This window comes from Oryx dammah, unplaced genomic scaffold (genome assembly GCF_014754425.2).
Source record: "Oryx dammah isolate SB20612 unplaced genomic scaffold, SCBI_Odam_1.1 HiC_scaffold_34, whole genome shotgun sequence".
NCBI classification, from domain to species: domain Eukaryota; kingdom Metazoa; phylum Chordata; class Mammalia; order Artiodactyla; family Bovidae; genus Oryx; species Oryx dammah.
In genome coordinates this window covers 122,018-144,397 of record NW_024070218.1, presented here as the reverse complement: position 1 = coordinate 144,397, position 22,380 = coordinate 122,018, and the positions used below count along the sequence as shown (strand labels likewise).

General features: G+C 39.2%; 1 long non-coding RNA gene across 1 annotated transcript; it reads left to right on the top strand.

Moving 5' to 3' along the window:
• Positions 1-2,985: 2,985 nt before the first annotated feature.
• Positions 2,986-18,220, top strand: LOC120859154. The gene is made up of 3 exons (XR_005720042.1): positions 2,986-2,997; positions 5,824-5,829; positions 18,136-18,220. It is a non-coding gene; the product is annotated as an uncharacterized LOC120859154 (long non-coding RNA).
• Positions 18,221-22,380: the final 4,160 nt, after the last annotated feature.

Below are 22,380 nucleotides of genomic sequence, written 5' to 3'. Positions count from 1 at the left end.
GAAATCATCTAGAATATGAGTAAGTAGGGATAGGGGCTAAAGCTAAGCCCTTGTGTCTTTCAAGCATTTAAAGATTGGGAAGAGGAGGGTTCTACAGAGGTGGATGAGAAGTAACACAGAATATAATGCCCCAAGTGACACAGTTTCTCCACAGAGTCCAGTGGTCACCAGTGTCAGTGGCTGCTGAAAGAGTGAAAGGGATGAAGCCTGAGGGCTGCCCTTGAATTTTGCAGCATGGTGGTCGTTGATGACCTCAGTTGGAACGATTTGAGTGGAGTGATGGGGCTAGAAGCTTGACTAGAGTGGGCTCATGTGAATGGACAGTCACTTTGAAACACTCTCCTGACAGGTTGGCTTTATGAGAGCAGTGTAAGTGGACAGTGGGACAGAGGTGCCAGGCATGGGTTTAAACCGATGGGAGTGGTAAGAGTAGCAAGCAGACACTGATGATGCAGGAGAAACGGATGCTGATGGTGATCCTGATGTACATCTGAGAAGAGAAAATTGGGCCCAAGTTAACACGTGGTAGGGACAGAAAAGGCTGGATCTGTGGGTCATTATTGAGAGGTTCCCAGGTTGGCAGGTGGAAGAATGAGGACCTTCTTCAGTAGTTGCCTCTGTTTTTCTCAGTGAGTGAGAAAACAGGATCACCTTTGAGGGGTGGGGAAGGGTGTTGGACACTTGAGAAGAAAGGGGAGGATTTGAAAATTGTTCCAGAGCCAAGGAGGGTGGATGGACTCTGCAGAGCCTGCTTGAGGGGAGGACTCATGCATTCCTTTGGAGACCAGCTGGCATGTACTGTGTTATTCCCTAGCCAGGTTCAACCACAGGGACACTAGCATTTAGTGGGGCAGAGGCTATGCCAGTTGAGTTGGCATGGTTTAGTCTGTGCATAAGAGTTCCAGAAAAACATCTATTTCTGCTTTGTTGACTATGGTAAGGCCTTTGACTGTGTGGATCACAATAAACTGTGGAAAAATCTGAGAGAGATGGGAATACCAGACCACCTGTCCTATCTCTGGAAAAATCTGTATGCAGTTCAGGAAGCAACAGTTAGAACTGGACATGGAACAACAGACTGGTTCCAAATAGGACAAGGAGTGTGTCAAGGCTGTATATTGTCACCCTGTTTATTTAACTTATATGCAGAGCACATCATGAGAAAACACTGGACTGGGAGAAGCACAAGCTGGAATCAAGATTGCCAGGAGAAATATCAATAACTTCAGATATGCAGATGACACCACCCATATGGCAGAAAGTGAAGAGGAACTAAAAAGCTTCTTGATGAAATTGAAAGTGGAGAGTGAAAAAGTTGGCTTAAAGCTCAACATTCAGAGAATGAAGATCATGGCATTCGGTCCCATCACCTCATGGGAAATAGACAGGGAAACAGTGGAAACAGTGTCAGACTTTATTTTGGGGGGCTCCAAAATCACTGCAGATGGTGACTGCAGCCATGAAATTAAAAGATGCTTACTCCTTGGAAGAAAAGTTATGACCGTCCTAGTTAGCATATTCAAAAGCAGAGACATTACTTTGCCGACTAAGGTCCATCTAGTCAAGGCTATGGTTTTTCCAGTAGTCATATATGGATTTGAGAGTTGGACTATAAAGAAGGCTGAATGCTAAAGAATTGATGCTTTTCAACTGCGTTGTTGGAGAAGACTCTTGAGAGTCCCTTGGACTTCAAGGAGATCCAACCAGTCCATTCTGATGAAGATCAGCCCTGGGATTTCTTTGGAAGGAATGATGCTAAAGCTGAAACTCCAGTACTTTGGCCACCTCATGCGAAGAGTTGACTCATTGGAAAAGAGTCTGATAATGGAAGGGATTGAGGGGAGGAGGAGAAGGGCATGGCAGAGGATGAGATGGCTGGATGGCATCACTGACTCGATGGACATGAGTCTGATTGAACTCTGGAAGTTGGTGATAGACAGCGAGTCCTGGCGTGCTGCAATTCATGGGGTCGCAAAGAGTCGAACACGACTGAGCGACTGAAATGAACTGAACTTAACTGAAAATAGGTAAATATGCTTACTGGCTTCTTCCTCTGTCAACTCTTCCCATTTAAACACCCCTGTTCCCATCAACTCTGGCAGTAATTCTGAATAAACGTATGTCAAACACCCTCCTCAAAAATGCCCCTTCAATCACACATCCCAACCAACTCCTCTAGATGTGCACCAACAGGCAAGACTTTTCATCTTGTTCATTAGGGCCAGTGGCCCAGGCTGTCAGAATCCTGTTGAATAGTCATTCTGCTTAGCAGGTGATCCATGCTTCCAAGATTTGTACCCGAAAATATAATTTATGTGCCATCTATGTCTTGATCCCACCTGGGGCCAAAAAGGGTTGATCATGAAATCAGTCCAAAGATAGAAGACATGACAGAGAAATCCCTCCACTACTGAAGTAGGAACGCTGGGACACAGTATTCAGTAGATATTGAACTAGTATCTCTTTAGCTACATTCTCACTGAAACCTTAGCCACCATCTTGGCTACATGAGTACCATTGGGAAATGAAGAAGAGATTTTACTAACTCAAAGGACAAGAACTATAAAAATAGCACCTAACCAGATATTTCTAGGACTCTCTGTTGGTGATAATATGTGACACAAACACCCCACCTCTGCCCAAATAGGGTAGTGTTATTTTGAAAAATGACTTAGCAGAGCGGGTTCCCAGGAAGCCAGTTGATTTCCATATTCACCCCTCGCTAATCCTCCTTCCCCCCTTTATAGATCCACACGTATGAGGGCCTCCAACCCACGTGGGGTCCTCTGGGGGACTCTGCTTATGAATGCCTTCCACCTGTGAATTTCCACACAATGCATTCCTCTTGCCCTGTTTTTCTGCAAATATCTTTTCCCCATGAATTTCTCAGTGTGTAAAATCTTCCACCAGGGAACCCAACAGTGGTTATATTGAATTCGAAGTTGAGATTGCAATCTGGCAATTTGGGGCCCTTTTGGCACTGAATCATCAAGAGAAGTGTTCTTTTACTCGCTGTCTGACTGCTCCTGATTATTGAGGGAGAATGGACTTACTAATACACTGTGGAGGCAAGAAGGACCATATGTGGAACCTAGGAGAAAACTACGAAAGTGACTCTGTGTGTTTCCATATCCAATAATATATGGTAATGGATGACTCTAATGCTTCACACGGGCCAGACCACCAAGGGATCAGATTAGTTAGGAATATGTATTTTTTGGATACATAAACAATGGCAGTCAGCTAGATGAGGTCATAAGGAACTGAAGTGCTAGTAGAAAAAGGAAGTTATAAATAGTGAGTATGCCCTCATGGTCAGTTGCCAAAATAAAAACTATAAAGCTATGCATACTTTGTCTTGCTTTGTTATTATATTGTTGAATCTCTTGCCCATTATTTTTATTTCTCCCATTTCCAAATCTTTTGTTTGAATTGTGTGGCTGGCACTTAATAAAATAATTTAACCTATAGAGTACAGAATATAAAAGTGTAACTATGGCAAAATTAGAGAAGGAACATCGCCCAGAAAATGAGAGTGTATCTAATGAAATTTTGCCACCCCACATTCCTGGATAAGGTAGAGGTGCATTCACATATATGAAGAATGGTTGCATTATGCTAAGCAGAAGCATGGCATTGTTACTCTTACCATTTGGAAGGAAAACATGGATGATTAGTAGTCAAAGAGGTGGACTATGCTAGACTGGCTGTTAGTAACTAGGACTCATCTCTGCCCCTTTGTACATTTTCTATGCAACATATGGGATAGTCCTAGGAACTACAGAATTCTTCATCAAAGCGCCTCCAGGTATCATTACCTAGCTACTAGAATACTTTGAGAGAAGAAGCCCTTATTCCCTGGCAGCAGCACTGGGCACTAAGGAGTGTCAAAAAGGGGTTATATATGGTTTCTTTCCCAGTGTGTTCTGAGAAACCTCCTGAGAATCATCTATGACAGGCCTGTCTGCAGCTTAAATCACTGGGGATTTTTTCTTATTGTATAAGTAGCAGCCTAACTGAACAGCACTGCTCCAATCTTCTACTAGTTGTGAAAGCCACTGATTTTTGGTTATCAACTCTTCATGCTTAGGAAAGTGTGGCACTGCTTTACTGATGGGCTATAGGGGACTGGGATGGAAAAGTAGAAAGTCAAGAAACACCTGGAATGGCAGGCAAATTTGCATTTGGAATACAGAATAAAGCAGGGCAAAGATTAATAGAGTTTTGCTAAGAAAACACACTGATCATAGCAAACACCCTTTTCCAACAACACAAGAGAAGACTCTACACATGGACATCATTAGATGGCCAACACTGAAATCAGATTGATTATATTATTTGCAGCCAAAGATGGAGAAGCTCTATACAGTCAACAAAAACAAGACTAGGAACTGACTGTGGCTCAGATAATGAACTCTTTATTGTCAAGTTCAGACTGAAATTGAAGTAGGGAAAACCACTAAACCATCTAGGTATGACCTAAATCAAATCCCTTATGATTATACAGTGGAAGTGAGAAATAGTTTAAAGGGGCTAGATCTGATAGATAGAGTGCCTGATGAACTATGGATGGAGTTCGTGACATTGTACAGGAGACAGGGATCAAGATAATCCCCATGGAAAAGAAATGCAAAAAAGCAAAATGTCTGTCTGAGGAGGCCTTACAAATAGCTGTGAAAAGAAGTGAAGCAAAAAGCAAAGGAGAAAAGGAAAGATATAAGCATCTGAATGCAGAGTTCCAAAGAATAGCAATAAGAGATAAGAAAGCCTTCCTCATTGATCAATGCAAAGAAATAGAGAAAACACAGAATCAAAAGACTAGAGATCTCTTCAAGAAAATTAGAAATACCAAGGGGACATTTCATGCAAAGATGGGTTCAATAAAGGACAGAAATGGTATGGACCTAATAGAAGCAGAAGATATTAAGAAGAGGTGGCAAGAATACACAGAAGAACTGTACAAAAAAGATCTTCACGACCAAGATAATCATGATGGTGTGATCACTCACCTAGAGCAAGACATCCTGGAATGTGAAGTCAAGTAGGCCTTAGAAAGCATCACTACGAACAAAGCTAGTGGAGGTGAAGGAATTCCAGTTGAGCTATTTCAAATCCTGAAAGATGATGCTGTGAAAGTGCTGCACTCAATATACCAGCAAATTTGGAAAACTCAACATGGCCACAAGACTGGAAAAGGTCAGTTTTCATTTCAATCCCAAAGAAAGTCAATGCCAAAGAAAGCTCAGACTACCACACAATTGCACTCATCTCACACGCTAATAAAGTAATGCTTAAAATTCTCCAAGCCAGGCTTCAGTAATATGTGAACTGTGAACTTCCTGATGTTCAAGCTGGTTTTATAACAGTCAGAGAACCAGAGATCAAATAGCCAACATCTGCTGGATCATGGAAAAAGCAAGAGAGTTCCAGAGAAACATCTATTTCTGCTTTATTGACTATGCCAAATCCTTTTACTGTGTGGGTCACAATAAACTGTGGAAAATTCTGAAAGAGATGGGAATACCAAAGCACCTGACCTGTCTCTTGAGAAACTTGTGTGTAGGTCAGGAAGCAACAGTTAGGACTGGACATGGAACAGCAGACTGGTTCCAGATGGGAAAAGGAGTATGTCAAGGCTGTATATTGTCACTCTGCTTATTTAACTTCTATGCAGAGTACATCATGAGAAACACTGGGCTGGAAGAAGCACAGCTGGAATCAAGATTGCCGGGAGAAATATCAATAACCTCAGATATGCGGATGACACCACCCTTATGGCAGAAAGTGAAGAGGAACTAAAAAGCCTCTTGATGAAATTGAAAGAGGAGAGTGAAAAAAATGGCTTAAAGCTCAACATTCAGATAATTAAGATCATGGCAACTGGTTCCATCACTTCATGGCAAATAGATGGGAAACGGTGCCAGACTTTATTTTGGGGGGCTCCAGATTCACTGCAGATGGTGACTGAAGCCATGAAATGAAAAGAGGCTTACTCATTGGAAGAAATGATAAGACAACCTAGATAGCATATTGAAAAGCAGAGACATTACTTTGCCTTTAAAAGTCCATCTAGTGAAGGCTATGGTTTTTCTGGTGGTCATGTATGGATTTGAGAGTTGGACTGTGAAGAAAGCTGAGTGCCAAAGAATTGATGCTTTTGAACTGTGGTGTTGGAAAAGACACTTGAGAGTCCCGTGGACTGCAAGGAGATCCAACCAACTATTCTGAAAGAGATCAGCGCTGGAATTTCTTTGGAAGGAATGATGCTAAAGCTGAAAGTCCAGTACTTTGGCCACCTCATGGGAAGAGTTGACTCATTGGAAAAGACTTTGATGCTGGGAGGGATTGGGGGCAGGAGGAGAAGGGGACAACCAAGGATGAGATGGCTGGATGGCATCACTGACTCGATGGACGTGAGTCTGATTGAACTCCAGGGGTTAGTGATGGACAGGGAAGTCTCGCGTGCTGCAATTCATGGGGTCCAAAGAGTAGGACACTACTGAGAGACTGAACTGAACTGACCCTGTTGATCCTGTCTCCACCCAGCCTTCTTCTGCACCATATACCCTGCCTGTGAGTGACTTCTGCACCATGCCATATGTCCCATGAAAAATTCCCACTCCAGGTCTTCCTCACTATACACACTGAACACCTTCTTCACAGTGCTGAAGCCCAAAAAGCACCTTCTGTGCCAGACCCATTATCTAATGACACCTGCAGTATTCTTTTTCCTCTGAACATCCTCTGAACACAGCCCCACTCATGAATCCTCCCTAAGTATCCTCCTCATCCCATCCCCCATTGCCCAAGAACTACATCTGCTCACCTCCTCCTCTGGGTATCTACTATATTGTTATGAGTTATAGATAGCTTAAAATAAATGAGAAAGGGTTTTTTATATCCAGAACATAGAGCATGAAATCATCAGCAATATTCCAAACAAAACCCATAATCATCCTTCATCAGTTCTTTAAGTCCTATGTAAGTAATTCTCATTCTGCTCAGTCTTGGGTTAGCAGCCTCATGAATCTATCAGCTTTTTCCCCAGAGTTCTGGAAACTCTGGCTTACTGCATTGGTAGGATTTCAAAGTGATTTAAGTAATGCCATCAGAAACTTATGAGTCAAAACATTTGGCAAAGTCATTTTCCTGAAGTTCTGAGACAGTTCATTTTTTCTTGAAGATAAAGCATTTTGTCCTGTAAGTGATTGCAAATGCTTTTGGGGAAGCATAAATGCAAGACAAAAATTTTAAAATGCCCATAGTTAAAGATCTCATGAGTGTTCAACACAGAAATAATGAATCTGACAAGGAAATTTGGTTGTTTATGTGGTGTGAAACATTTAAAAAGATAACTAGAACTATGATTGATAACACTATACTGTTTGTTGTTGTTCAATCCTAAGTTGTGTCTGACTCTCTAAGACACCATGAACTGCACCATCGAAGACTGGCCTGTCCTTCACTATCTTCCAGAGTTTGCTCAAACTCATGTGCATTGAGTCAGTGATGCCATCCAACCATTTCATCCTCTGTTTTCCCCTGCTCCTCCCTCAATCTTTCCCAGAATAATGGTCCTTTTCAATCAGTCATGTCTTTGTATCAGGTGGCCAAAGTACTGGAGCTTCAGCTTCAGCCTCAGTCCTTCCAATGAATGTTCAGAGTTGATTTCCTTTAGGATTGACTGGTTTGATCTCCTTGCAGTCCAAGGGACTTTTCCAAGAGGCTTTTCCAGCACCACATTTCGAAAGTATCAATTCTTTGGTGCTCAGCCTTCATAATGGGCCAGCTCTCATATCCATACCTGACCACTGGAAAAACCATAGTAGTAGTGTTAGTCACTCAGTCGTGTCCGATTCTTTGTGATCTCATGGACTGTAGCCTGCCAGGCTCCTCTGTCTATAGGATTCTCCAGGCAAGAATACTGGAGTTGATTTCCATCCAGAGGATCTTTCCAATCCAGGAATCAAATGCAGGTCTCCTGTATTGCAAGTAGATTCTTTACTGTTTGAGCTACAGGGAAGACCAGAAAAACCATAACTTTGACCATACGGACCTTTGTTAGCAAAGTGATGTCCTTGCTTTTGAATATGCTGTCTAGGTTTATCATAGCTTTCCTTCCAAGGAACAAGCATCTTTTAATTTCATGGCTACAGTCACCATCCACAGTGATTTTGGAGCCCAAGAAAATAAAATCTATCATGGTTTCTAATGTTCCTCCTTTTATTTGTCATTAAATGATGGGACTGCATGCCATGATCTTAGTTCTTTGAATGCTGAATTTTAAGCCAGCTTTTCACTTTCTTTCACCTTCAAGAAATCCTTTAGGTCCTATTTGCTTTCTGCCATTTGAGTGGTACCATCTACATACCTAAAATTATTGATATTTCTCCTAGTAATCTTGATTCTAGGTTGAGATTTATCCACCCTGGCATTTTGCATGGTGTATACTGCATATAAGTTCAATAAGCAGGGTGACAATATACAGCCCTGATGTATTCCTTTTCTAATTAGGAACCAGTCCGTTATTCCATGTCTGGTTCTAACTATTGCTTCTTGACCTGCATACAGCTTTCTCAGGAGGCAGGTAAGTTGGTCTGGCATTCCCATCACCTGAAGAATTTTCCACAAATGGTTGTCATCCACACAGTCAAAGAATTTAGTGTAGTTAAAGAAGCAGAAGTAGATGTGAGATTATTTATTTATTTATGGAATTCTAGTGCTTTCTCTATGATCTAGTGGATATTGGCAATTTGATCTGATTCCTCTGCATTTTCAAAATCCAGCTTGTACATCTGGAATTTCCTGGTTCATGTACTGCTGAACCCTAGATTGAAGGATTTTGAGCATTACCGTGTTAATGAAATAAGCACAATTGTACGGAAGTTTGAACATTCTTTGGCATTACCTTTCATGGGATTGGAATGAAAACTGACTTTTTCCAATCCTGTGGCCACTGCTGAATTTTCCAAATTGGCTGGCATTTTGAGTGCACCACTTTAACAACATAATCCTTTAGGATTTTAAACATCTCAGTTAGAATTCTGTTACTTTCACTACCTTTGTATGTAGTAATGCTTCCTAAGGCCCACCTTGCTTCACACTCCAGGATGTCAGGCTCCTGGTGAGTGACCACACTATCGTAGTGATGTGGGTCATTAAATCTTTTTGTATAATTATTCTGTATATTCTTGCCACCTCTTCTTAATATCGTCTGCTTCTATTAGGTTGTTGCTTTTTCTGTTCCTTTGTCATGCCCATTGTTGCATGAAATTAAACATTTTCATATCAGGCAAAGCAGCACCAGGATATATCATAAACAGTAAGGGCATTGACAAACCTCCAGGAAATTCATACTGTTTCTGAAACATTCATTTCAATAATATTTTGTCCACACAAATGTAACCAAGAAAGGTTAGACATCTCTTGTGACTTGACAAAGGTTCCCATGTAACTCAATATATCAAATAAAAATTTACATGTTGAAAGAGCCTCTGTGATTTTCTAGGGTCATTCTCTTGGAAACCTCAAATAGGGTTTCAGAGTAAAGACTATGGCACTCAGGGGAAATCCTTGGTGATCCAGTGGTTATAAATCAGCATTTTTACTGCCAAAGGTCCAAATTCAATCCCTACTCAGGGAAATCAGATCCCAGAAGCCTCCTGGCATGGCAGGGGAAATTAACAAAGAATATATCACTTAGGATTAGAGTGTGTAGAAAGTAAAGTAAAAGAGTTGTCAGGAAGGCTGAATACTTAGCTAAATAAGATCGTGGGTCCTTAAAAAACAATACTCATCTATTTAACCAAAGTGACAAAATATTTTTGAAAGTACATATTGAATGAAATGTAATTCTAAAGAACCTTAGTTCTTTCAAAATTGACAAGGCTTGATTGAAGGCCATGATAAAGTCAACATAAACAGAAGAATATTATTCTGATTAGAAAGAGTCTTTGCTTTCTAGGCAGATGACTCAAAAAGTAACAAAAAACATTTTACAACCTGAGTAATTTTACTACCAATAATCTAAGGAAATATTTCCAATTTTAGAGAGAAATTAAAATTCTAGTTTTGCATCAATGTACTATGTGATATTATAGCTCAGTTTTTATTTTTTTATGTGAATGAAATTTTCTCTATCTAATTTATTTTTTCTTTTTTTTAATTTTAATTTTTACTTTGTTTTACTTTAAAATACTGTATTGGTTTTGCCATACATTGACATGAATCTGCCATGGGTGCACATGAGTTCCCAAACATGAACCCCCCCTCCCACCTCCCACTCCATATCATCTCTATGGATCATCCCCGTGCACCACCCCCAAGCATCCTGTATATTGTATTGAACATGGACTGGCAATTTGTTTCTTACATGATCATATACATGTTTCAATGCCATTCTCCCACATAATCCTACCCTCTTCTTTTCCCTCAGAGTCCAAAAGTCTGTACTATACATCTGAGTCTCTTTTGCTCTCTCGCATACAGGGTTATCATTACCATCTTTCTAAATTCCATATATATGTGTTAGTATACTGTATTGGTGTTTTCCTTTCTGACTTACTTCACTCTGTATAATCGGCTACAGTTTCATCCATCTCATTAGAACTGACTCAAATGTATTCTTTTTAATGGCTGAGTAATACTCCATTGTGTATATGTACCACAGCTTTCTTATTCATTCATCTGCTGATGGACATCTAGGTAGTTTCCATTTCCTGGCTACTATAAACAGTGCTGCAATGAACATTGGGGTACATGTGTCTCTTTCAATTCTGGTTTCCTCGGTGTGTATGCCCAGCAGTGGGATTGCTGGGTCATAAGGCATTTCTATTTGCAATTTTTTAAGGAATCTCCACACTGTTCTGCATAGCGGCTGTACTAGTTTGCATTCCCACCAACAGTGTAAGAGGGTTCCCTTTTCTCCACACCCTCTCCAGCATTTATTGCTTGTAGACTTCTGGATCACAGCCATTTTGACTGGGTGAAATTGTACCTCATTGTGGTCTTGATTTGCATTTCTCTGATAACGAGTGATGTTCAACATCTTTTCATGTGTTTGTTAGCCATCCATATGTCTCCTTTGGAGAAATGTCTATTTAGTTCTTTGGCCCATTTTTTGATTGGGTCGTTTATTTTTCTTGAATTGAGCTACATAAGTTGCTTGTATATTTTTGAGATTAGTTGTTTGTCAGTTGCTTCATTTGCTATTATTTTCTCCCATTCTGAAGGCTTTCTTTTCACGTTGCTTATAGTTTCCTTTGTTGTGCAGAAGCTTTTAATTTTAATTGGATTCAATTTGTTTATTTTTCCTATTATTTCCAGTATTTTGGGAGGTGGATCATAGAGGATCCTGCTGTGGTTTATGTCAGAGAGGGTTTTGCCTATGTTCTCCTCTAGGAATTTTATAGATTCTGGTCTTACATTTAGATCTTTAATCCATTTTGAGTTTATTTTTGTGTGTGGTGTTAGAAAGTTATCTAGTTTCATTCTTTTACATATGGTTGACCAGTTTTCCCAGCACCATTTGCTAAAGAGATTGTCTTTAGTCCATTGTATATTCTTGCCTCCTTTGTCGAAGATAAGGTGTCCATAGGTGTGTGGGTTTATCTCTGGGCTTTCTATTTTGTTCCATTGATCTATATTTCTATCTTTGTGCCAGTACCATACTGTCCTGATGACTGTGACTTTGTAGTAGAGCCTGAAGTCAGGCAAGTTGATTCCTCCAGTTCCATTCTTCTGTCTCAAGATTGCTTGGCTATTTTTTTGTGTATTTCCATACAAATCTTGAAATTATTTGTTCTAGCTCTGTGAAGAATACCACTGGGAGCTTGATAGGGATTGCATTGAATCTGTAGATTGCATTGGGTAGTATACTCATGTTAACTATATTAATTCTTCTGATCCATGAACATGGTATAATTCTCCATCTATTAGTGTCCTCTTTGATTTCTCTCATCAGTGTTTTATAGTTTTCTATATATAGTTCTTTAGTTTCTTTAGGTAGATATATTCCTCATTATTTTATTCTTTTCATTGCAATTGTGAATGGACTTGTTTCCTTACTTCCCTCTCTACCTTCTCATTATTAGTGTATAGGGATGCAAGGGATTTCTGTGTGTTGATTTTATATCCTGAAACTTTACTGTATTAATTGATTAGCTCTAGTAATTTTCTGGTGGTCTTTTTTTTTTTTAAATTTATTTATTTATTATTTTACTTTACAATTCTGTATTGGTTTTGCCATTCATTGGACATGAATCCACCACGGGTGTACATGCATTCCCAAACCTGAACCCTCCTCCCACCACCCCCTCCCCACAACATCTCTCTGGGTCATCCCCACATACCAGCCCCAAGCGTGCCATATCCTGCGTCGGACATAGACGGGCAATTCGATTCTTACATGATATTATACATGTTTCAATACCATTCTCCCAAGTCATCTCACCCTCTCCCTCTCCCTCTGAGTCCAAAAGTCCGTTATACACATCTGTGTCTTTTTTGCTGTCCTGCATACAGGGTCATCATTGCCATCTTCCTAAATTCCGTATATATGTGTTAGTATACTGTATTGGTGTTTTTCTTTCTGGCTTACTTCACTCTGTATAATTGGCTCCAGTTTCATCCATCTCATCAGAACTGATTCAAATGTATTCTTTTTAACGGCTGAGTAATACTCCATTGTGTATATGTACCACAGCTTTCCTATTCATTCATCTGCTGATGGACATCTAGGTTGTTTCCATGTCCTGGCTATTATAAACAATGCTGCGATGAACATTGGGGTACATGTGTCTCTTTCAATTCTGGTTTCCTCAGTGTGTATGCCCAGTAGTGGGATTGCTGGGTCATAAGGTAGTTCTATTTGCAATTTTTTAAGGAATCTCCACATTGTTCTCCATAGTGGCTGTACTAGTTTGCATTCCCACCAACAGTGTAGGAGGGTTCCCTTCTCTCCACACCCTCTCCAGCATTTATTGCTTGCAGATTTTTGGATCGCAGACATTCTGACTGGTGTGAAGTGGTACCTCATTGTGCTTTTGATTTGCATTTCTCTAATAATGAGTGATGTTGAGCATCTTTTCATGTGTTTGTTAGCCATCCGTATATCTTCTTTGGAGAAATGTCTATTTAGTTCTTTGGCCCATTTTTTGATTGGGTCGTTTATTTTTCTGGAATTGAGCTGCATAAGTTGCTTGTATATTTTTGAGATTAGTTGTAGAGGATCATGTCATCTGCAAACAGTGAGAGTTTTACTTCTTCTTTTCCTATTTGGATTTTTTATTTCTCTTTCTGCTCTGATTGCTGTGGCCAAAACTTCCAGAACTATGTTGAATGGTAGTGGTGAATGTGGGCACCCTTGTCTTGTTCCTGACTTTAGGGGAAATGCTTTCCATTTTTCACCATTGAGGATAATGTTTGCTGTGGGTTTGTCATATATAGCTTTTATTATGTTGAGGTATGTTCCTTCTATTCCTGCTTTCTGGAGAGTTTTTATCATAAATGGATGTTGAATTTTGTCAAAGGCCTTCTCTGCATCTATTGAGATAATCATATGACTTTTATTTTTGAATTTGTTAATGTGGTGAATTACATTTGTTGATTTGCGGATACTGAAGAATCCTTGCATCCTTGAGATAAAGCCCAGTTGGTCATGGTGTATGATCATTTTAATTGTTGTTGGATTCTGATTGCTAGAATTTTATTAAGGATTTTTGCATCTATGTTCATCGTGGTATTGGCCTGTAATTTTCTTTTTTGTGACATCTTTGTCAGGTTTTGGTATTAGGGTGATGGTGGCCTCATAGAATAAATTTGGAAGTTTACCTTTACAATTTTCTGGAAGAGTTTGAGTAGGATAGGTGTTAGCTCTTCTCGAAATTTTTGGTAGAATTCAGCTGTGAAGCCGTCTGGACCTGGGCTTTTGTTTGCTAGAAGATTTCTGATTGCAGTTTCAATTTCTGTGCTTGTGATGGATCTGTTAAGATTTTCTCTTTCTTCCTGGTTCAATTTTGGAATATTATACTTTTCTAATAATTTGTCCATTTCTTCCCCGTTGTCCATTTTATTGGCATATAATTGCTGATAGTAGTCTTTTAGGATGCTTTGTATTTCTGTGTTGTCTGTTGTGATCTCTCCATTTACATTTCTAATTTTATTGATTTGATTTTTCTCTATTTGTTTCTTGATGAGTCGGGCTAATGGTCTGTCAATTTTATTTATCCTTTCAAAAAACCAGCTTTTGACTTTGTTGATTTTTGCTATGGTTTCTTTTGTTTCTTTTGCATTTATTTCTGCCCTAACTTTTAAGATTTCTTTCCTTCTATTAACTCTGTGGTTCTCCGTTTCTTCCTTTTCTAGTAGCTTTAGGTGTAGAGTTCAGTTATTTATTTGACTTTTTTCTTGTTTCTTGAGGTCTGCCTGTATTGCTATGAACTTTCCTCTTAGTACTGCTTTTATAGTGTCCCACAGGTTTTGGGTTGTTGTGTTTTCATTTTCATTAGTTTCTATGCATATTTTGATTTCTTTTTTTATTTCTTCTGTGATTTGTCAGTTATTCAGAAGCGTATTGTTCAGTCTCCATATGTTGGAATTTTTAATAGTTTTTTTTTTTTTTTCCTGTAATTGAGATCTAATATAACTACATTATGGTCAGAAAAGATGCTTGGGCTGATTTCGATTTTTTTTTAATTTATCAAGGCTAGATTATGGCCCAGGATGTTGTCTATCCTTGAGAAGATTCTGTGTATGCTTCAGAAAATGATGAAATTCATTGTTTTTGTGTGAAATGTCCTATAGATATCAATTAGGTCTAACAGGTCTATTGTATCATTTAAAGTTTGTGTTTCTTTGTTAATTTTCTGTTTAGTTGATCTGTCTATAGATGTGAGTGGGGTATTAAAGTCTCCCACTATTATTGTGTTTTTGTTAATTTCCCCTTTCATACTTGTTAGCATGTCTTACATATTGTAGTGCTCCTATGTTGGGTGCATATATATTCATAGTTGTTATATCTTCTTCTTGGGTTGATCTTTTGATCATTGTGTAGTGGCCTACTTTGTCTCTTTTCACAGTCTTTGTTTCAAGATTCATGTCAATGTATGGCAAAACCAATACAGAATTGTAAAGTAAAATAAAAAATTAATTAAAAAAATAAATAAAGTCTATTTTATCAGATATAAGTATTGCTACTTCTGCTTTCTTTTGCTCTCTATTTGCATGGTATATCTTTTTCCAGCCCTTCACTTTCAGTCTGTATGTGTCCCTTGTTTTGAGGTGGGTCTCTTGTAGGCAGCATATATAAGGATTTTTTTTTTTTTAATCCATTCAGCCAGTCTTTGCCTTTTGGTTGGGGCATTCAACCCATTTATGTTTAAAGTAATTATTGATAAGTATGATCCCGTTGCCACTTACTTTACTGTTTGGCGTTCAGGTTTATATGCCCTTTTTGTGTTTCCTGTCTAGAGAACATCCTTTAGCATTTGTTGGAGAACTGGTTTGGTGGTGCTGAATTCTCTCCACTTTTGCTTGTCTGTAAAGCTTGATTTCTCCTTCATATTTGAATGAGATCCTTGCTGGGTATAGTAATCTGGGCTGTAGGTTATTTTCTTTCATCAATTTAAGTGTGTCTTGCCATTCCCTCCTGGCCTGAAGAGTTTCTATCTGCAGTTATCCTTATGGGAATCCCCTCGTGTGTTATTTGTTGCTTTTCCCTTGCTGCTTTTAATAGTTGTTCTTTGTGTTTGATCTTTGTTAATTTGATGAATATGTGTCTTGGGGTGTTTCTCCTTGGGTTTATCCTGTTTGGAACTCTCTGCGTTTCTTGGACTTGGGTGATTATTTCCTTCCCCATTTTAGGGAAGTTTTCAACTATTATCTCCTAAAGTATTTTCTTGTGGTCTTTCTTTTTGTCTTCTTCTTCTGGGACTCCTATAATTTGAGTGCTGGAGCGTTTCATATTGTGCTGGTGGTCTCTGAGATTGTCTTCATTTGTTTTAATTCGTTTTTTCTTTTTTCCTCTCTGATTCATTTATTTCTACCATTCTATCTTCTATTTCACGAATCCTATCTTCTGCCTCTGTTATTCTACTATTTGTTGCCTCCAGAGTGTTTCTGACCTCATTTATTGCATTATTCATTATATATTGACTCTTTTTTATTATTCTAGGCCCTTGTTAAACCTTTCTTGTTTCTTCTCAATCCTTGTCTCCAGGCTATCTGTAACTCCATTTTGATTTCAAGATTTTGGATCATTTTACTATCTTTATTCAGAATTCTTTCTCAGGTAGATTCCCTATCTCTTCCTCTTTGGTTTTGTTTAGTGGGCATTTCTCCTGTTTCTTTACCTGCTGGGTATTCCTCTATCTCTTCATCTTGTTTATATTGCTGCATTTGGAGTGGCCTTTCTATATTCTGGGAGTCTGTGGAGTTCTCTTTATTATGGAGTTTCCTCACTGTGGGTGGGGTTGTATCAGTGGCTTGTTAAGGTTTCTTGGTGAGGGAGGCTTGTGTTAGAGTTTTGGTGGGTGGAGCTGGATTTCTTCTCTCTGGAGTGCAATGAAGTGACCAGTAATGGGTTATGAGATGTCAACGGTTTTGGAGTAACTTTGAGCTGCCTGTATGTTGAAGCTCAGGCGTGTGTTCCTGTGTTGCTGGGGAATATGCATGGTATGTCTTTCTCTGGAACTTGTTGGCCCTTGGGTGGTGCTTGGTTTCAGTGTAGGTATGGAGGCATTTGATGAGCTCCTATTGATTAATGTTCCCTGGATTCAGGAGTTCTCTGATGTTCTCAGGATTTGGACCTAAGCCTCCTGCCTCTGGTTTTCAGCTTTATTTTTACAGTAGCAAGATTTCTCCATCTATACAGCACCGATGATAAAACATCTAAGTTAAAGATGAAAAGTTTCTCCATACTGAGGAACACCCAGAGAGGTTCACTGAGTTACATGGAGAAGAGAAGAGAAGTGGGAGGGGGCATTTAGAGGTGACTGGAATGAGATGAGGTGGGATCAAAAGAGGAGAGAGCAAGCTAGCCAGTAATCACTTCCTTATGTGCATTTCACAGTCTGGACCGCTCAGAGGTGTTCATGGAGTTATACAGGGAAGAGGAGGAGGAGGAAGAAGACAGAGATGACCAGTTTTTAAAATCTTATAAACAAACCCATTGATCTTTAGTCATCTTTGATCACAAGAAAAAAAAAATCCCTTTTCTGATAACCATATCCATTCAGGTTTTGTCCTGCCCTTTCATCTTTTTCATGCTGGAAAAAGCAGTCATTTTACTTTAGGGAAAAACATTTATTCTGTTTCCTTAAAAAAAAAAAAAAAACATATCCCGTACACCGTACATCTTACAGAGTTACTTTAGTATACATGTCAAGATTTAAGTTAGAAAAGTATCTTACAAACTATCTTTAAACCTGGCATACTACATATAAAACACAATTACTGCTAAAATAAAGTTGTGTGAGAGTAACTCACTTTCAGTAATTCTTGAGAACTTTAAGAACATTCAATTCATAAAAATCACTTAATTATCTCTAATTCAGTCATAGCATAGCTCCTTGAAGGACTTTCATAATCTAATTCAGTAATATCATCAGGGTAAGACATATTATCAGAAAAGGCAATGGAACCCACTCCAGTACTATTTCCTGGAAAATCCCATGAACAGAGGAGCCTGGTTGGCTGCAGCCCATGGGGTCACGTAGAGTCATACATGACTGAGCACCTTCACTTTCACTTTTCACTTTCATGCATTGGAGAAGGAAATCACAAACAACTCCCATGTTCTTTCCTGGAGAATCCCAGGGATGGGGGACCCTGGTGGGCTGCCGCCCCTGGGGTTGCACAGAGTCAGACACAACTGAAGCAACTTAACAGAAAAAGCAGCAGCAGCCTACCTCGAGAAACAAGAAAAACATCGAACAGACAATCTAAAATTATACCTAAAGCAACTAGAAAAAGAAGAACAAATAAATCCCAAAGAAGGCAGAAGGAAAGAAGTCATAAAGATCCAAGCAGAAATAAATGAAAACGAAATGAAAGAAACAAAGTAAAGGTTAATAAAACTAAAAGATGGTTCTTTGAGAAGATAAACAAAACTAACAAGACTTTAGCCATAGTCACCAGGAAAAACAGGTAAGTATCAAATCAAGAAAATTAGAAATGAAAAAGGAGCAGTCGCAACAGACAATGCAGACATACAAAGGATTATGAGTCTATTATAAACAACTACATGACAATCAAATGGACAACCTGGAAGAAATGCACAGATTCTTAGAAAAGTTCAATCTTCCAGGAAGGAACTGGGAAGAAATACAAATTATGAACAACCCAATTAAAAGCTCTGAAATTGTAACTAGTGATAAAAATAAATCCTCCCAAAAGCAAATGCCCAGGGCCAGATGGCTTCATAGTGAATTCTATTAAACATTTAGAGACGAGACAATTCCCACCCTTCAAAAACTCTTTCAAAAAATTCCAGAGGTAAGAATACTTTTAAATTCATTCTGTGAGGCCACCAACACCCTGATACCAAAACCAGACAAAGGCAACACAAAAAAGAAAATCACAAGCCAATATCACCAATGAACATAGATGTAAATATCCTCAGTATCCCCTCAAAAAAATCCTAGCAAATGTAATTCAACAACACATTAAAGAGATCATATATCATGATAAACTTGGATTTATCCAAGGGATGCAAGGATTCATCAATATATGCAAATCAGCCAATGTAATACACTACATTAACAAATTGAAAGATAAAAATCATGTGATAATATCACTAGATACAGAAAATGCCTGTAACAAAATTCAGCACTTTGATTAAAAACACTTCATAAAATGGGCATAGAAGGAACCTAACTCAACACAGTAAAGGCCATATATGATAAACCCACAGCAAACATTATTCTTAATGGTGAAAATTTGAAAGCATTCCCTCTTAGACTAGGAACAAGACTCTCACCACTATTAGTCAACATAATTTTGGATGTGCTAGCTATGGCAATCAGCAGAAAAAGAAAATAAATAAAAGAATCCAGATTGGAAAATAGATAAAACTCTCACCGTTTCCAGATGACATGATACTATACATACAAAACCCTAAAGATACTATCGGAAATTTACTAAAGCTAATCAGTAATTTTGAATTTAACAAAGTGACAGGATACAAAATCAAAACACAGAGATCACTTGCATTTCTAAATATTAACAATGAAAAATCAGAAAGAGAAGTTAAGGAATCAATACCATCTACTATTGCAAAAAAAAAAAAAAGGAATAAAATACCTAGGTATAAACCAACCTAAGGAGATAAAAAAAAGTGTATACAGAAAAATATAAGACACTGATAAAGGAAATGAAAGATGAAATAAAGAGATGGACAGCTATTTCATGTTCCTGGGTTGGAAGAATCAATATTGTGAAAGTGACTGTACTACCAAATGCAATCTACAGAGTCAGTGTGATCCCTGTCAAATGACCAATGACATTTTTCATAGAACTAGAACCAAAAAAAAAAAAACACAACAACAACAACCTCACAATTCATTTGCAAACAAAAAAGACCCCGAACAACCAAAGCAATCTTGAGGAACTGGAGGAACCAACCTTCCTGACTTCAGACTATCCTACAAAGCTAGAGTCATCAAGACAGTATGGTACTGTCAGAAAACAAGAAATATAGACCAGTGGGACAAGGTAGAAAGCCCAGAGATAAATCCATATACCTAAGGGTATGTTATTTTTTAGAGAAGTGGCTAGAATATACCGTGGGGCATAGAAAACCTCTTCAATAAGTGGTGCTGGGAAAACAGGACTGCTCTATGTAAAAAATGAAATCAGAACACCTCCAAACACCATACACAAAGATCAACTCAAAATGGATTAAAGGCCTAAATGTAAGTCCATAAACCATAAACCTCTTAGAGGAAAACATAGGCAGAACACCCTATGGCATAAATCACAGCAATATCCTCTATGACCCACCTCCTAGAATAATGGAAATAAAAACAAAAATAAACAAGCAGGACCTAATTAAACTTAAAAAACTTTTGCACAGCAAAAGAAACTATAAACAAGCTGAAAAGACAACCCTCAGAATAGGAGAAAAATAATAAAGGGACGACAGAGGATGAGATGGCTGGATGGCATCACTGACTCAATGGAGAGGAGTTTGAGTAAACTCCAGGAGTTGGTGATGGACAGGGAGGCATGGTGTGGTGCAAATCATACGGTTACAAACAGTCAGACATGACTGAGTGACTGAACTAAACTGAACTGAATAACAAGTGAAACAACTGACAAAGGATTAATTTCCAAAAACTACAAGCAGCTTGAAGAGATGGTGGAGGAATAGGATGAAGAGACCATTTTCTCTACCCAAAAATTCATCAAAAGATCATTTGAATGCTGAGAAACTTCAACAGAACAAGTTCTGAATGCTGGCAGTTGGCAACAGACACCCAAAAAAGGCAGCCCATTCTCTCCAAAATGATGTAGGACAAAATATAAAAGACCAAAAGAGAGACAAAACAGGGATGGAGCCACATCCTGGAGAGGGAGTTGTGAAGGAGCAGAAGTTTCTAAACAGCAGGAAACCCCCTCAGCAATGGGTCTGTGGGCAGTTTTGGAATCTCACAGGGCAACATAACCAGAAGGAAAACACACACACACACACACACACACAGTATGTGTCTAACCACCACCACTCCCAGCAGAGAAGTAGCCCAGATGCTCACACCTACCACCAGCGAGTGAGCAGGGGCTGGACAGGGAGAAGCAGGCTGCATGCTTAGGGTAAGGACCAGGCCTGAATGCCCTGAGGACAATCTGAGGGAGCTAACATAAGATAGCAACCCAAAGTGTGGGATTGCCAGGGAGGAAAAAAAGAGAGAACTTTCCCACGAAAAGCTGTAACCTAAGGTGCAGCCTGGCCTGCTCACAGAACTAAGGATTGAGCAATCACCAAAGGAGAGCTGGCTGGCTGTGGACCATCCACTCAGCCACTGGAGGCAGAGGGGAAGGCACACTCCAGCCAGAGCTGGAAGGTGAGGGGCACTCTCTGGCACAGAGTTGTCATCCTTGACCAAAATGTGAGCAGGCTCTCAGTTGCTAACCACCTCTTCTGGGATCCTGGGTAGTTGACTTCCACTAGGTGGGTTGCAGACTGAGATCAGCTCCCAGAGGAGATACACATCACACCTGAGATAGTGCTGCCGTGACTCACTCAAGACCCCAAGCAGCTGGGACTGGGGAGGTGATTAAGATGCATGAGCACTTGGATAGTGAACTTGACAAGCATCTGGTCATGTGAGCTGCTCAGACTTGGAAAGGGCACAAAACACAGGCCCAACTGAATCTGTACTTTGTGGACTACCCAAGAACCTGAACCTGAGTAGCTTAGACAGGGAAGTGAATGAAACACAGGGCCTGATTTGGTCAGTACCCCTGCAGAGCAACCTGGAGCCTGAGCTGTGTAGAACAGGAAAACACATGCCACATTGAGCTGGGGCAAATCCAGTGTGGTCCATACACTGGGAACATTCCCCGTACATACCACTGATACTTGTTTGCAGTGTTCCTCCCTCCCCACAACACAAGTGAACAAGTAGGCCTAAATAAGTGACCACCTTTGCCCCCTTATGTCAGGAAGGAAATTAGACACTGAAGAGACTTGCAAACAGAGGCAGCCAAAAAAACAAAAACGAAGAGGAAAGTGCTCTTGCCATTACAGGTGCAACAGATTAAAACCCTGTAGTTAACCCTGAGTATTCATTGGAAGGTGACTACAGACCTTGAGAAGAAGTATAAGCTGGAACAAGTATAAGCAGAACTGACCCTAAATTGCCCTCAACAGCTACAGAGAAATTCCTAGATATATTTTTACCAGTATCATTTTTTATTTTTTTTTAATTCTAAGTTATTACTCCCTTAATTTTCACTTTTACAACTTACTATTACCTTGCAATAAAAAGAGCCCTTTTTTGTTAAAGCAAATTTTATATATAAGTGTACACACAATTTTGTGATTGATTTTGTTTTGCATTTTTAATATGGTATTTTTGAGAGCTTAACCTCTACTGTAGATTTTTAATCTTTGCTTCTGGGTATTGTTATCAATTTATTGCCTTTAAGAATCTAATCTTCAGTACCCATTTTTACTTAGGGGTATGATTACTGACTTGATTGCTCTCTCCACTTTTGACTCTTCTTTTTATCCTCTAGGTTATGTCTATCTCCTCCCTCCACCTTATCTTCTCTATTTAATTCTGTGAATATTTCTGGGTGTTTCAGACTGTGGAGAGCACCTCAGTTCAGTTAAGTTCAGTTGCTCAGTCGTGTCTGAGTCTGCGACCCCATGAATCGCAG